General features: G+C 33.0%; 3 long non-coding RNA genes across 3 annotated transcripts in view; 2 read left to right on the top strand and 1 right to left on the bottom strand.

Moving 5' to 3' along the window:
- Positions 1 to 1,319: 1,319 nt before the first annotated feature.
- Positions 1,320 to 17,236, top strand: part of LOC142631332 (uncharacterized) — a 51,615-nt gene continuing 35,698 nt past the window's right edge. The window contains exon 1 of the long non-coding RNA XR_012843592.1: positions 1,320 to 1,401. This is a non-coding gene — a long non-coding RNA (uncharacterized LOC142631332). The remainder of the gene's footprint in view (positions 1,402 to 17,236) is intronic.
- On the bottom strand, positions 8,206 to 9,908 carry LOC142631330 (uncharacterized). Its single transcript, XR_012843590.1, has 2 exons — positions 9,516 to 9,908; positions 8,206 to 8,564 (listed from the first exon to the last, which is right to left on the bottom strand). It is a non-coding gene; the product is annotated as an uncharacterized LOC142631330 (long non-coding RNA).
- LOC142632274 (uncharacterized) lies at positions 10,443 to 11,683 on the top strand. Its single transcript, XR_012843771.1, has 3 exons — positions 10,443 to 10,672; positions 10,987 to 11,134; positions 11,248 to 11,683. It is a non-coding gene; the product is annotated as an uncharacterized LOC142632274 (long non-coding RNA).

Below are 17,236 nucleotides of genomic sequence, written 5' to 3'. Positions count from 1 at the left end.
AAGTAGCTGGATGACTCAAGTTCAGGAATAGCAAAGCCGTAAATTTGTTGTCATGAAACTCAAATTCTGTGGAACGCTCTTTTTCTTCAAATTCTTACTAATGAAAGATGATCAACATTTGTTTATAGCGTATAAAATTAGTAAGATATAAAAGTAACCAGGTGACTTGAAAATAACATCAAGCTCACTAACACAGTCTTCTACATAAATTCTTCCAAAGTAGGATATGAAATAAAGGTTCACATGGCCAAAAGCTAAAAGAAAATGTACAAAAAAATAAGGCTCACACCAAGCATCTTGTTGGCTCTTCCAGAACAGTGGCGCTCAAGGGCTAAACATTAACAAGTAGCCATTGAAACATAGAGCTTCCTATCTTAGTTTCCCCATCCCTTTTTTCATGAAAAGAATTCAGCAAATCACATAACTGTTTTAATTGGTAAAAACATAGATCATTTGCACAATTCATATTAAACCCATGATTTCAACATCCCCCCTTGTTTATGAAAGGCAAAGGAGAAGCCATTTAGTACTGATTATCAATCTGAATTAACAAAATACCTTACAATATAACAATACTGCCTATGTGCACCCACCATACTATAATCTATATCTATATATATCTAAAAACTGAAGCGAAACATTTATTGTTGCTACACTTTTGTTGAGCCACATCAGCGGCCATGTCATACTTCTTTTTTTCTTTTTTCTTTTTTTCCCATTTTCTTTACCTCAAATTCAACTTGGACCTTTTATTTTATTTCTTCATTTTAAAGTCCACAGCGTAACTGTCTTTCTTTGTCTCTCTAATTAGTATTGATTGTGCCTTTTCAGTGTTCTTCCCTATCCTAATGTTTGCCCTTAAGTTTCTGTTACTAAATAAATCGGATTGAAAGTGTATAACCATAGAAAATTCAATGTTATGACAAGGGGTTTCAGGTGACAGTCAGTCAGTTTGTGTTCATCTCCCATAATTGAAGCACAAATGTGGTATTGTTCCACTTTCAACTGGCATATTATAATTAGAAGCAAGTTGAACTCAAGTTCATGGAGAGAAGTGGGTGGAATTGCTCAGGAAGAACAACACATAATGTTGGACAAGAGAACTTAAAGACAGCGGTTGGGAATTTGGAGTGGCATGCCAGAGAAGACTTACAACTTAAGGTTCAATTTGTTGTATAAAACTCCAAACATCATTGTTTTTTTTTTTTTTTTTTAATCTTATAATTTAACCTTTTGCATTTAATTGTAATGCTATGGTTCATGGATTGCAGGTGTTAAAAACTTAACCCATTTGTGTAGAAAGATTATGTGCGGAAAATCAAATGGCTATATCTGCTAGGTGTTCGACCAAATGCCTCTAAGAGATTTGCAGGGTGTGAAAAGCTTACCACCATTTGTGTAGTAAGATTTCCTCTGTTTTTTGTTTCTTTCTTTTTTTCATTTTCCCAAAATACAATTTTTTCATATTGAAATAAATTAAGCATGGAAGATAAGGTATTGAAATAAATAAATTGTTCCAATTGAATCACTAATTCACTAGGGAAACAATTATTGCAAGAAGATAAGGTATTCATCCCCACCTTTTTCATGAGCAAGGGGCCTTCGTGAATTGGGTTACACATGTTAGTTGATTTGGTTAATTGATGATGGTTGTTATATCTATATAGATATGAACATTTGCCTCCAGATTGATTTAAGAAAAAAAAAAAAAAAAACTTTGCATCTCTGCATATGCAGGGGAAGGGTGTTGACCTACAGCCAGCAATGAAATGACCCCTACAGACTCTAAGGACCTATCAGAATATTGGAATCGTTAGATATGTCTTTCTGCTGTGTCGCTAATGTGGTAAAAATAAACTAGAAAAGGAACCATGGCCAGGGATCACTCTGGGTGTGTTTTATTTCCCATGAACAAAGCTCTTCCAGTTAAAATAGACGCAATGATGGTAGCTGGGTGGGTGATGTGGGGAGTAGCTCAATTGGCAATCAAGACTGGGCTAAGGAACATTATTGTAAAGGTGATAATCAAAGAGCAGTCTAGGCTTTTGATAGCAATCTCCCGACTCTCACTTACCTTGGTTTGGTTGGTGAATTCACTCTTTCAATTTTCAGTTTAGAACTATTTCTTTTGTATACATCATTAGGTCAAGTGCAAATATGGCTGATAAAGTGGAGGGTGTTTGGATGGGTTGCCCTCCTTTCTTAGCACATTTGTTGAACCATTGTACATTGTTGTTTACATAATAAAAATCTATTATTTTCTATAAATTAGGTTTAATATAGTATGTAGTTGGAAGCTTTCACCTCCATGCTTATTGAAAAGAATATATGCTACTCTTTTGAACTGTGCATCAATTCTGATATTACTAAAAGTAAAACTTTAATTGCTTTGTTGAGTTAGTATCATTTTGTAGGAGTTGCGTTTCAAATGATCATTATTTAATAGTTTTGTGAGCAATATTTCTCATTATATGTTATTAAACTCCAATTCTTCAATCTTTTTTTTTTTTTCCCACTTGAAGTCAATTGATGGGTTGACTTGATTATTTGTTATTCTATCAACTCATTCATTTCTCTTCCTGAATTGGCATGTACAATTTGAAGCTAGAGAGAGCTTTCAGGTGGAACTTAGTCAAGCTTCCTTTATCCATCCTAATTAAATATTTTATTAATTTTAATATAATGTTGACAATTACTAGGTTATGCATTATGCCTGTTATTATATGATTTAGCTCATTAGCGTTGTTTAAAACAGTAAAACTACAATCTTGAAAAATATATATTAAAATTGAAACTCATATTTTCTCTCAATGTTTGTAGCTATTCTTACTTTATTTATTATGATTTTGCCTTTGTTGTTTTGTGGTATAAGGCAATAGGTTATTGATTCAAAGAAAGTGAAAAAAAAAAAAAAAAAACCCTTCTAAAAATGCTTCCTTTTATTTTTTTTTATTTTTCTAACTATCTAAATTTTATTAAAACAGATGATTAAATGGTATAGATATTTTTCAGGCAGTTTCACACTTCACAAAAATGAAATCACGTAATGTCTAATTTCTAATATATCAATAGTATTATACATTTAAAAATTGAATTCCATTTGAGTTGGAAACCTTATAAATTCAATGTAGTATGTAAAGGTAAACTTTAATGTGCAGTGCTCTTTAAGGAAGCCTTGGAGTAATCATCCGAGATGCAAGGGGAGCAACAGTAGCAACACCGAGTAAGCATAAGTGTTACGATAAGGATTCAACCACGATAGAGGTATTAATGGCAGCCATGGAAGCTATAAGGTTAGCCAGAGATATGTGATGATTTCAAGTGATACTTGAAGGGGATGACAATTGTAATCGACTTTGTAAAATATTCATAAGCTTCAATGGCCCATTGGGGACACAATTATAGAGGACATAAAGAGAGAGCTGAGAAGTTTAGATAGTTAAAGTTTAAGTTTTTTTCATGGAGCTGCAAGCATAGCATCACATTCTTTACCTATATTTTTAGTTCACTTGGTTGATAGGAATTTTTGGATTGGTCACAGTCCACCATTCTCACAACGCCAACTGCCACTGTTGTATTGAACTCTATTTAACATAAATGAACAAATTTCTCTTCAAAAAAATAATCAATATTTTTCAAGTTCTTTATTTAATTTCCATTTGCATTTTTTTAATTGGTAAATTACTCATCACCTTGCTTTAACAGTAAGAGGAAGTGTCATTTGAGCTAAAGCCTAAAGCTCATTGGCTCATTATATGATTTTTTTCCCCTTTGTAAATATTATATAGTCTTTAATTTTTTTTCCTTTGTAAATATTATATAATCTTTATTTTTTTCTCATTATAAATATTATATAATCTTTATATTAAACTATGATAAAAGAGAAAGGGGTGACTAGAGAAGTAATTCAAATTGCAAGGGTACGGCCAAATGATAGTTCATAGTTGACAAGAGAAAAACAAAGAGGCAAGGAAAATGGGAATATGACATTCATGTAGATCATTTGATTATTTCTAGATTTATGCTTTTTGTGGGAATTTTTTTGGGTCGATTTTAATTCTTGAAGCAAAAAACTTTTCTCATACCAACTAACATTAAATGATGATGTGTTCAAAGGCTAAAAGTTGTCTGTAATTTATGCCAAGACTACGGACGTATATATTGTTTGGGATGAGAATAGGTGATGTCTTGTTCATAAGCTGAAAGTTGTCTATAATTTAAACAAACACATGTTGATTGGGATTAGAATCTTTACACAAGTTAAATGCGAGCTTATTGTCTAACTATTAAGAGAGCCCAATAGTTTGCATTGTATAAATTGATTAGTTTTTTGCATAGTTCATATTTTTTAAAAGTGAAAAATATCAATAGATTTATCAAGCAGAAATATTTTGTAAAATTCTATTCTCTTGCATTTGTTTAGTAATTATTAAAATATAAATTGTTACACTTGATGGAAGTCAAAAGTAGGTAAGGCGTTATATGTTGCTTCTAGTATCGAAAATAATATTTGGAAATTCTTTGGAATTAGTGAATTTGAATTGAGTGCGCTTAATGGACTTTGTTTGTAAGTTAAGGACATAGAGAGTGGTAGAGTGGCTTAATAAAATATTTAATTGGTCTAGGATCACCATTTTACTCTTAAGCTCCACCTCTTTTTAAATCATGTGGTATTCAAATCCTATAAATGTATAATAGCTCATTGTTGTGAATTATATATTTTTGTTAGTATTTATCCACATTTATTTTCAGTCCTATCATTTTTTATTGTGATAATTGTTGATGATCTCTAGGTAGTATGGAGTCTACTTATTTATTTATTTTTTTATGTGGAAAATTTAAAAAAGAGAAAGTAATACAATGTTTGATGTGGATAGCTCATTATTCTTGGGGATGCGGTTTCTTTCTAGAAATTGATATATTGTAATTATTTGAAATGGTTTTTTATTGGAACATGCTTGAACCATATCATTGTGGCTTTTAGATGAATGTTGTTTATTTGACTAATATATTTATACATATCTTCAACAATTATTTTGAATTAGAATTATCAAATTTGAATTGTTTCAAATGATTGTACCAATAAAGGTGAATGTGTATAACTTTCATTCAACTATCCCATGTATCGTACGGATTAATGACTAGTTTGGGATTTAATTACCACAACATATGGGAAAAGCAATATTAATCAACCCCTATACATTTCTATCAACAAAACCAACCCCTATATATGACACTGAAGTTGTGCTCGTGTATATAGCCCCTCAGTACATTGTTTTCATAGTATAATTATAAAATAACATGTACTCTGGAGTGTCAATAGTAACTTGCTATTCTGGCTGCTGCTAAACACCAATGCCTCCACATTACACACATCAACCTCACACGGCATCTCCAAAAAAGTGTTTATACTGCACAAATCTTCTCTATTCATTATATTTTTAACTTGATATAATTTGACAATAGTGGCATAAAGCAGCAACAAAAGATTCATGCAAAAAAAGTCCGTCAATGCTTGTATTTGGTTATAACAATACAATGTTATAACAGGGTAAATCATCTACTTAAAATCATTCTTCATCAAAAACTTCATACTAAGGACCCATATCATATGGATTGAAAATCTATAAACAAAGCCCAAACAATCACACTATTCAAATTTTATACCGATGAAGTGTGAGCCATTTGCATTGCTCAACTATTTATTCAAAAGAAATTATAAAAGAAAATGAACTATTCATTAAAAAAGAAAGAAATGGTAAAAACATATTACTTCCTTGCATGTTGAAAAAAAATAAAGAAGAAATGATTAAAGAGTTTTCTTCCTTGCTTGTTGCTAGTTGCTACTAAGGTTGAAAAGCATTTGTGTAACCCCACCAACTGAAGAAAGCCAAAAAGAATTGGTTTCTCTGGTTAGCCCTAAGAATTGGAATCTTGTAGAAGAAAGCATTTGTGGTATGAGGATCAAAGAACTTTTCTATAGGTCACTTGCTAGAGTTATGGCACAAAATATTGTAATTCTAGCTTTTCTTGAAAAGATAGTGATGCATTCCGAAAGTTTTTTTTTTTTTTCATTATTATACCATAGAAAGAATAATACAACATACTTGTAATAAATATTATGTTATACAAAACCGAGAGTTACTATTATACTTTAGCGATTATGTTAATTATAATAATAATAGGTTAATAATTATTTATTTTTTCTTTTAATGACAATCTTTTAAAATTTGCATTCTATGTTTGTTTTTGATGATGATTCATTCAATATTTAGTTCGAAGAAATTATTTTGCAAATGATTTTCAAATTTAATATTGATTTGTTTGATGAACCATGATTTTATCTGCTAATTTATTTCCTTAATTAAAAAATTAAGCAAAATAATTCGTCAAATTTTGATAATTGCTAATGGGATTTCCTTGACATGCTCAATCCCCCGTAAGTCATGTAATTGGCAATGAGATTTTTTTGATATGTCAAAAATTATTTGATTTATTTTGTGTCTCTATCAAACTAATATGAAAATAGTGTTTATAATGATATCACAATTAAGAAAAATTATTAGGTAGTCCTAGACTACAAGGTCAGCAAGCTGACCTTTTATTCTGGCCCAATAAGAAGAAGACAGGCTATTAAAAAACTGATGACAAAAGTTTATTGCCATGTCACCCCACCACAGCCTACTCCTCCACGTTTGCTCCCCCTGCAAAATCCCTTGCCTCCGCATCGTAGATAGACAAATGCCTTGATGAGAAATCCAATTATCCAAATGTTCTGGATCTGAGAGGTATGTTGTTCCTCCCAACAAGGATGATATTGCTTGCTCCAAGATTCAAGCAATGAATGGGTGAGTGCACTTTCCCTTTTTGTTGGTCAGATGAAATTCCTAGGTTTTCTTCTCCCATAAAATTTTCTGCTATAGGTGTTCTAGATTTATTTATTTATTTATTTAATTTTTGTATTTGCTTTTCTTTGATTTCCTTTGATACCCATGTTGATCTCTTTGATGATTATGGTTAGTATTTGATGGAACGATGTGTCATGAATTATTTTTGTACTGGCTATTTTGGAATTCATGGCCAACGGATTTTACAACTCTGGTTCATTCTGTACTCAATTGTTTGATAAAATTCCCCAATGTAAAGACAATGTCATTTTTAAAGAATTTTGGTATAGACCTTTAATGAAACTTGCTTATTACCGTGAGAAAAGCTTAATTTAATCATCAAGACTCATTCTTGGACGTGTTGTTGATAGTTCTTAGACATTTTGGAGTTCACTTGTGATGTTTATTAATAACTGTAAATTTCAATTATGCTATTTTGTTTTAATCGTGTGATATATGTACATACATTCATACATTATTTAGTATTGATATTCTATCATCATGCAGAATAAGTTCAGACTTAAGAGAAGCAAAATGAGCAGGGGTGGAGAGAAAGGTCTCAAAACTACAAAAATCCAGAAGGAAATTTCAATGGATAGCTGAAAAATATGTCTGATGATGCTTTCATTTGTGGAAACAATTATACTTTCTACATTGAAGCCTTGCTGCCTAGCTTTCTTTTAGGAGTCCTTTGTTTTACTTTTTGGTTTTCTTCTATCAAAGTGAATTTGTTTTTAGACAGCTTTAGTTTGAAAGAAACTACTCTTTGTACTAACAGACTTATTCAAATTTTACTTAAGAGCCCATGGAAAGTTACGGTGTCAACAATAAACTGTCATGATACTTTCTATTATATTTATTCTCTTTGTAATCATTTTGACTTGGAGCCCATTGAAAGTTATGTACTAATTTTATATGCTTACGTTCCAAAGAAAAGCTTTGATGATCTTGTAGTGTATAGGTTTTTTGAACGAAAAGAAAGATGCCCTATCTTAATTTAGTTTCTTTGAATTTGAAAGCATTTAGTGGAAATGCATATTAAGTTTATTAACACTTGGTGTGAAATGGTTTAATTTTAGTATGATAACCTTCAAATACATTTAGAAGATTTGTTGAATTCGGTGATTTTTTTTTTCTTTTCAATAATGGTATATAAAGCATTTTTTTTTATAATGGTATAGAAAGCAAAGGTGAGAATTGCAGTGTAGCAATGAAGCTTAAAATTAACCTACCTCAGCTTTTTATTATGGTTAATGGTCTTGTTTCATAGTCATGAACAAGGGAATTATTGTGTTATTTAAATTCAATAATAGTGGGCAATAAAAACACAAATTCACATTACATATGTATTTTGAAATTACAAGAATTCAAATCTCATTGTTAAAAAACAATGTTACAAGCTAATTATCAACTTAATTACAATGACAAAAATAAAATAAAATAACTGGACATATAATAATCTTGATAACTTAATCTGGTAACTCTTCCTAAAAACTAGGAATTTATTGGCTGAACTCTTATATTAATCCAACACCTCCCTTGGATAAGGAACCACTCCAACAGTAACTTTTTATGCTTATCCACGTTGCTAGTCATATACATCTTTTGCTGCAAGCGCCATCCACAAAATTGATGTTATTTATCCTCATCATCATTCTTAGCTAGAATGGAGTACCCCTGTTGTTGCATACAACCACTTGTTTGAATCATAAATCACAAATCATAATAGAAGCCAACCACTTAGTGCAAGTGCACATAATTGGTCAGGAATGAATCATCCATAGAGTGCTATCAAAATCTCAAAACAAAGATAAGCTGCAATAGTGATTAAAAAAAAAAAAAAAAGGGGGCGGGGGGGGGGGGGGGTTGTAATAGCTTTAGAGAGTATAGACTAGTCTCCAGGAAGATTGATAGCATAAAACACAATCCAAACAGAAATGACGAAAAGAAAAGTGAAAAATAATGTTTAATTGACATAATATAGAATAATACATTCCATCAACTTATTTCAGCATCACATTAACATGAATACAAAAGCCACAAGAAGTTTAGACTAAATTACAGCTTGTACACCTACCTGCCGGGATCTTCAAGAATTACTGCATTTTTTATTCGGCCAAAAATAAAATAAAGATTCATGAAATTTGTTTTTGATTAAGATCATCCTAACATGACAACTCCTTTTGATATTTTACGTGTGTGGAATATCAACTTGCTAATTCCAGTAATAATCTCACAAGTATAGAAATGCTTTAAATAAAAAGAAGCTACTAAAGCAATAATAGATTCACTAAAAACCAACAAATACTTCACTAGTTCACTCAAAGAAACAAAAAATTTTACAATCCAACCAATGTATGTGTTTATTGGTTTGTCTCAGAAAGTTGGACAAGGTCTGTACGACAAGGGTGCGGGTAATGAGATCTATCTAAATTGTGGTATCAAAACAAAACAGTAACTGCAAGACCCAATAAGGAAAAAAATTGCAAATCAAAATCACATTGCAACCTAAACCCCAAACAGTATATTCAAACACAAAAATATGCAATTCAAATCATTAACAATGATTTTCTTGTAATGTATATATGAAATTTCTACAAATATAAAAAAAAAAAATATTGCATTCACCAATGGGGCCTGTAGCTATGGATTAGATGAGGAAAAAACACATAGAGAAAGAGTATGGAGAGGTCTCGAGTTGGACCACAAAGCGAGATGTTGTTGTTGAGACTCAGGACTCAAAAAAGAAGTCGGACCACACGGCCTGGGCTAGATCGGTTTTTGTTTTAAATAATAACCAAAACGGCATCAGAGAACAAGCCAAACCGAAGGTGGCAATAACAAGGTGGCCGCATAGCAATCGACTGCAATGTTAACAGAGATGAGAGAGGGAGAGAGGAATAGAGTGCTTGAGCCACCGTTCATGAGAGAGGAATAGACTATAGAGGAACTCGTGGGTTAGGACTTAGGACATGGAGCTTCTTTTCTTTGTGGACGTCTGAACTTGTGGGTGAAGTGAAGAGGTGAAGGAACAAACCTCAAAAATTTGTTTAAATAATTTAATTTCAAATTTCAAATGTGCATAGACCTTTAGGACGTTAGCAGATGTTAGGAGAGCAACAATTAGATTTGGTGGCATGCTATTGGCTAGGACTACACAATAATTTTCCTACAATTAAATGTTCATTTCCTATTCTAGTGTATTTAATAAAGTTCTTACTTTTCTCCCTCAAAAAAAAGAAAAAAAAAAAAAAAAAAGAAGGTAAATTGCTAAGTACACCCCTAACGTTTGGGGGTGATTGGATTTTACACCCCAACGTTTCGAAACTTTGATTTTACACCCCAACGTTTGGTCCCGTTAGTAAATCACCCCAATTAGTTTTTGCTGTTAACTGCCATGTCACCTTGCTGACATTTTTTTTTTTTGGGTGGCCAAATAAGCTCAAAATGACACAGTTGCAATGGAAATGAAGTGATGACTTGGCACATGCTAAACAGCACCGTTTTGCCCACAGAGAAATCAAACAAAATATGCTAGGACACCGTTTCCCCACCAAACAGAAAATCTCAATTTCCTAAACTAAACCCATGATCCCAGCCCTTAGCTCCCTAACCCACGAACCCAACCTTGCCTTTCTAACCCTTATGAACCCAAACCACCACATCGGCTCTGCAACCAGCTCTTGCATCGTGATCCCAGACGTGAGTAAGTTCATCAAAGGCTCCAGGTTAGCTCCAAGGTGGCAACAGTGGCGGCGACGGGTACGGCCAAGCCAACAGTTAGGGTATTTCTCTTCTCTATGGCTCTTTTTCTCTCTCTCTTTTTGGATTTTTCTTGCCATTGCTGGATTGGAATTTTGGGTTATTTATTCGGTTTGCAGGGCCTTTTGTTGTTTGGGACTTTGCTATTGGAACTTTTAGTGTGTTTATGGTGGAGTTTGTTTCTCTTTATTTTAATTTTTTTGAGAACAGGGGCTGAATTATACTATCTTATATATCTGTATTTGCAGTCAACTTTGAAGTCTATTTTTATTACATATGTAGCTGCATGGCATCATTTGATTGTCTTTGTATTGATTGTGACATTCGTATTGATCAGGGGCTATTTTTTCATGCTGATGCTGGTTGGGAAAGCAAAACAATGAGAATTTTTTTTGTTCAAATGGACAGCAATTTCAAATGGGTAGCAATTTCTAATGCAGAAGTAAAAGCCAGTGCCTATCAAAATGCTGAATCTGAAATTTGAGGTGAAGTAATTTTCTTTCCCTTGCTCTTAACCACGTGTTAAAAATTTGTTCCAATAGATAGTGTTACTTACAATAACTGGTTGGAACTGAGAATTTGTCATGTCGTCTTGCAGCTTTGTTAAGGGTAGAGATTATGATCCAGATCGTGAACAGGCTGTGAAGAGAAAGTTGCTGAAACAAGTAAGACATGAAGCTAAGGGGGCAGCTCGTGAGTTGCGGAAAGACGCATTTTTCTTACTTGAGGTTAAGGAAAAAGAAAGAGCACTATGGGAAAAAGAAAGAGCAGAGAAGTATGAGAAGGCATTAGCTTTCCTTCAAGAACAGGAACATGGTATAAAATCTGGACAATTAGGAAAAGGCAGGAAGAGGGGAAGATGAAGCTGACTTCTGAATCATGTATTACATGCTATCATTATTTAGGTGGTGTTTAGGTGTACATAATATTCTTGGAATTGAAGCCTTGGAATTGGAATCAAAGGCGCAATTTTGATTTTGTTGTATAATTATTGTTAACTTAAGAAATTATAAGCAAGTTTTTCCCTTCTCATATTGATTTCATTGTATTATAAGCAATGTAAGTGTTGGCTGCTGTCCCTCACGCTCATTGCATATTTTTTAAGTGTACAAATTAGAGCCTTAAAGTGCAGCACCTAAAGCGTTGCACCCGGTGATTGCTTTCAAACATCTACTCAGATTATCGAGAAACCCCTCCAATTCCCTATCATTGTCTTGCATCTAAATCAAAATTGAAGAATTATTAGAGGAATCAATGGAAGAGGGATCTTATCCCAAACAAAACGTCACACCAAGCTCAATATTTTGTTCCAGCTAGATTGATTTATGTTTTAAACAGGCTGAAGCTAGTTGTTAAGCTTTCTTGGTTGATTTTTTTCCCTTGACACATGATTAATCATCATGGAACATTCGTCCAAACTCTTCTTCACCCTTTTCAGCTTAATCCTAACTAGTTCAGCATTATAAGCATCCCTTTTCCTCACTGTTTTGATACACCTCTCACTTTAAGGTTCAAAAGGAGCATACAGTTAACTGCTCCTAGTCTTTTTTAGCAACACAAGCATTGTCTCCTGGTATTCTCCTCACAGGCAGCATTTTACACAAACATCTGAATCTTCCAAACCCGTGAGCCTTAACGTAACACTGATGCTAGTGAATCTTCCAACTTCATATCAAAACTCTTAACAGTATCCCTATGCTCACCCAATGAGAAAAATTCTAACAACAGATCTAAGACCCTAATTTGAATTCTATCCAAAAAATTAAAAAGCAACTTATAAATCATGACTGATCAATAATAACATGTTACCCAGTTATTGTGCAAACTGCAAACACAAGAGCCCAATAACGTTTCTTACAATAGAGGCATTTTCCTAAGGTAACAGACAGACAACTAACCATTAATACTACCTGAGGTAAAAGAAAGAACAGTACTGATCAAACCACTGTACATAAGATCTTCCGGTATTCAAAGGTTTGAGCATTAAAAAAAACTAGGATCTGAATCCAAACTAATTATGGATCTAAGCAAATATTACTGAACTAGGATCCATATCATCGCCAAAAAAAGACCTCAAGAAAAAATAATTATACATGTAACCGAACCAGAAAGGAAGGCAAACTAACTTCATATCCATATTATGAAAAGCCAATATAAAATCTAATATAAAAACTAGAAACAAAACATCATTGGCCTAAAAGCCAAGTCCAACATAAAAATAATCAAAAGATTCTTTCGTAATACCAAATGTTCAAAAGATGTATGGAAATCTTAAAGATCATGATAAGTTCATTAACTTCATGAAGCTATAAATATTATACCTTTATTTCTATAGTACAGACTTGTGTAGCAGGAATACGAACAATTTTCTCTGCTTCCTTGTCAAATACCACAAATATTGTGCTGTCACTTTCATCCTTGACATGTAATTCTAGCCTGTACCTGAAGTTTTCGGCAAATGTGTAAGTTTCTACAATATATATTTTATATGTAATATATTTTAATCTTTTTCATAAACTAGAACTAACCTTATTGTTAGAAAAGAAAATTCTTTCTTGCAACTTTCACACCAAAATGTAGATCCAATTGTTTTAGCCTTTTTATGACAATCAGTGCATGAAATATAATGTCATCCATTCTTAGCATTTACCTTTTTCACGACAGCCATACAATAGAAAATCGCTTCCTAAGTAATTTTTTTTATTAGTATATTACATGAAACTTTGTCATTAATCAAATACTTATTTAGATTTTTAACTTACCTGGGATTTTGATTGCTCAAGAAATTTTGTAATTTCGTGTATTGTCCTCTTATTTTTTATCACTTCTTCAGAATCCCAGTGGATGTAATCCTTCTAATTATCCAAGTTGATGTAACCTTTGTTGCATAGGTGGAAGACAATGAAAGCTGGTCTTATTACATAAAAGAAAAGTTAATAGTCAGCATAGCATTCAACCGAACCATAAAAATAATAAAGTCATCATTACATAATAAAGTTTGTTTTGTGACATACAGTTACTGAGTACATAGCACTCGTATTATTTGTACATGATTGGCTGCTCAACAGATTGATTCCAAGGACCAAGCTCTAGCTTTGAAAAAAGATTAATTGTTGGTTGAGATTCAAAGAGTGAGAAAAGGAAATTAAAGCTCCCAATATGTAAAGGAAATAATTGGGTAGGCCAAGCCATGAGAGGTCCAAATAACAACAATGAAAGGACAAGAGACTTAAAAAATATCTATTATCACAATGACCCCACTCTCCCTGATATGTATCCATGATTTTAGGGCATTTAGACTTGCAGACCAAGATTAGGTGTGCAGAGGGAAAGAACATTTAAGATGAAATAAATAAGGAATGAGATAAGTTTGAAGAAAGAACTGAATTGGGTTGTAAAGTGGTCATAGAGTCATAACAAAATAGACTCTCACATCCAAGTGCCCTACTGCCTCTTTCTTTAGTACAAAGATGGGGCCAGTAATATTATGATTTCAGCAATTAATCTTTGATATCATGGTGTGTCGTTATCAAATACAGATAAAAAAGAAAAGTTTTAACATTGAGATTGACTGTCATTAAAAGCATTTTGCATAGGACCTATTACTTAGCTTTTCACAAATAAAAATGTATGTATTGTCGTGTCATTTCAAGAAAACAAACAGAAAGGATATATACCACTCACAGCAATGGTGAAAAGCATACTTTTTAACCAAAAAGAAAAAAGAAAAGAAATGCATACTTTTTTAACCAAAAAAGAAAAAAAGAAAAGAAAAGCATACTTCCACTCCTCTCAATATTACTAGCTTAAAGTTTATAATAGTACATTTTTATCACATGGTCCCTATCCACAAAAAAAAAATTATCACATGGACAGAATCTAAGAGTGTTAACATACAAATGTTCTCTTTTCTTATAAATATAACTACTAAATTGATCACAATTTTGGCACATCAACATAGAATCTACCATTTTTGATCCAGAAGAAAAATTGAGCTCACTAAAAACCAAAAAGTATCACCAGTCTCACTCAATTCTCAACCTGATACATGAGATAAAATCTATAAGATAGTAAGAAAACAAATAATTGTAAGGATGAAATAATTTCCAAACATGGTCCTAGTCCATGTTATAATAGTAAGCAGTGAAAAGAATCCTTTCTGCTAGTGCAAGAAACGTAATGAAGAATTCTCTACATGTGGTTATTTGTCAAGTTATCCATTTGAATAGCAATTTGGCCTAGTAGACAACAACAAAAATAGCATATTTTCAAGTGCTATTAGTGTGTGATTCATTTTAGTGTCCCCATGCTTTGATTAATAAAGTTCTTGAGGACCTAATGGTTACTCTTAACAGAAGAAAACATGTAGATACACAAAATACAACATCAGTACTACCTTGTACAAGGCATTTTGGAGGACAGAGGAACATCATTCCTGATTTACAGGTATTTTGAAATGTATGCTCCATCTCAAAGCCTAGTACAAAAGTTATTGAAACAAAACTTGAACTCTTATAACAACTTTTCCAAACCCAAGTAGTAGCAGATTGTATATTGTCCATTTCCCCCCTTCCTGTCCTTGCTACTAAACTAAGCTGCAAAGATTAGTTTAATCAAATTTTTACCTCAGTGTGTGAAGAAACATTAGGAGTTCATTGGCATGCTAGGTATTGTAGCCCAACTATAAGACTTTAGGCTCCAGAAGCAGGGCATGGTGTAAAATTGCCATCTTATCAGGCCCCGGGAAGTGGCCCAACAAGCTTCAACAACAGGACCAAGCATGGAAATTTGAGATTTCTCTCAACTCATTTTAAAACCAATAAAATACTTTGTGGGGGGGGGGGGGGGGGGGAAGGTTTTAAGGAACAAAAGTAAAAAAAAAAAAAAAAAAATTGTGGTCTGTACTGTCCAAAAATTCTAAGAATATCAATTTGGAGTTCTCCAAAGTTGAGGAGCTAGTCAAATCTTATGAAAAATGGGTATGGTACAATCAGCTTTCCGGATTACTAAATGATCTTTTTCCTTTAATGGGGAATATCATTGTTTTATAATGGGCAAAATTTAGGTACAAATACAATTACTTAGGTGTTGTACCTGAAGTTCAACTACATGTCGTTTCTATGTTTATCTCACCAAAAAAAAGATATCAATTACATGTTGCATTGAAGATTTCAATTTAGTACAAACAATGTTATCTTTTCCAATGACAATTAAATTCAACCATGTGACTTATTGGCCGATATATATGTATACTCTCGGTCCCTACCCCTCAATCCAAATAAGCATTAATAACAGTACAAAGGAAGCCAATGGTTGCGCCTCATCTGCAAGAGATTTCATGACCACCTTGGAATCACCTTGCAAAATACCTTGGTTAATACCAACTTCCAGGGAAAACTCCAAGGCTCAGGCAGTAGCTACTGCTTCCACCTCATCTACTTGATTAATTTGATAAAATATTATTAATTGATTTTAAACACACAAAATTTGTCCTTAATCCATTCAATACAGAGGAAATTCTCTCATACAAAAAAATTATACTCAGAAAATGGATCTACAAACATGTGAGCCTAGTACATGCGAGAGGCTCTACTAATGATTCAATATAGACAAAGTTTGCTTCCATCTAATGCTCCAGTCACCTAGATGGGACATGATGTATGATAGTAAACAGTGAAAAGAAAGCTTCTGATAGTGCTAATGGAAAGAAAGAGTAAGGTTCTGCCAAGAGCCATGGATCTTCATGCAGAAAAAGAGTTATTTGTAAAGTGATGCATTTCATAGCAATTAGGCAAGGTAGACAACAATGAGAATAGCATCTTTTCAAGTGTTAGTGTTATAAATTTTAATATCCCCATTGTTTTTTATGTATGGGAATTCTCAAACACCTAACGACACTCAACAAAAGAAAATATATAAGTACACAACATACAACACTAGTACTGCCTTGTACAAAACCTATTTTTGGAGGACAAAGGAGCATTAATCCTCATGCACAAGTTTTGTGAAATTTATGCTCCATTTCAAAGCCTGGAACATAAGATATTGAAACAAAATTTGAACTCTCATAATAACTTTTCCAAACCCAAACAGTAGCAAGTTCTATATCATCCTTTTCTCACCTCCATGTTCTTGCTACTAAACTAAATTGCAAAGACTAGTTAAAGACAATGCAACTTCATTGAATGGCTCAACAAGAAAGTGGCTCAACAAGCTTTAACAACAGGACTAACCATGGAGAGACAAGGTGACTCCAAGGATTTGAGATTTCTCTCACCTCATTTTAAACCAATAACTTTGTAAGGGAAAACAAAGAATGAAATGTTACAAGGTACAAAAATTCAGAAGTCTATACTGTACAGAAATTATGATAAAAAGTTATTACTTCCTTGCACGTTGAAGAAGAATCTCGAATAATAAAAATGAATTAATGGCCTTTTGAAGAAGGAAATTGTGAGGCTAACCCAGTGGGCTTGGCCCAACAAAGCTAGAGTCCAAAGTCCGCGACCCCCCATGTGGCGAGAGTTGAGCCTAGCAATCCTCCATCAGATTCTTTCTAACAAGGGCCTAGCTCTCCTGACAAGTTA

Source organism: Castanea sativa, chromosome 4 (assembly GCF_040712315.1).
Source record: "Castanea sativa cultivar Marrone di Chiusa Pesio chromosome 4, ASM4071231v1".
Classification (NCBI taxonomy): Eukaryota; Viridiplantae; Streptophyta; class Magnoliopsida; order Fagales; family Fagaceae; genus Castanea; species Castanea sativa.
Note: the sequence above shows the minus strand (reverse complement) of the source record. Positions and strands in the feature narration are given on the sequence as shown.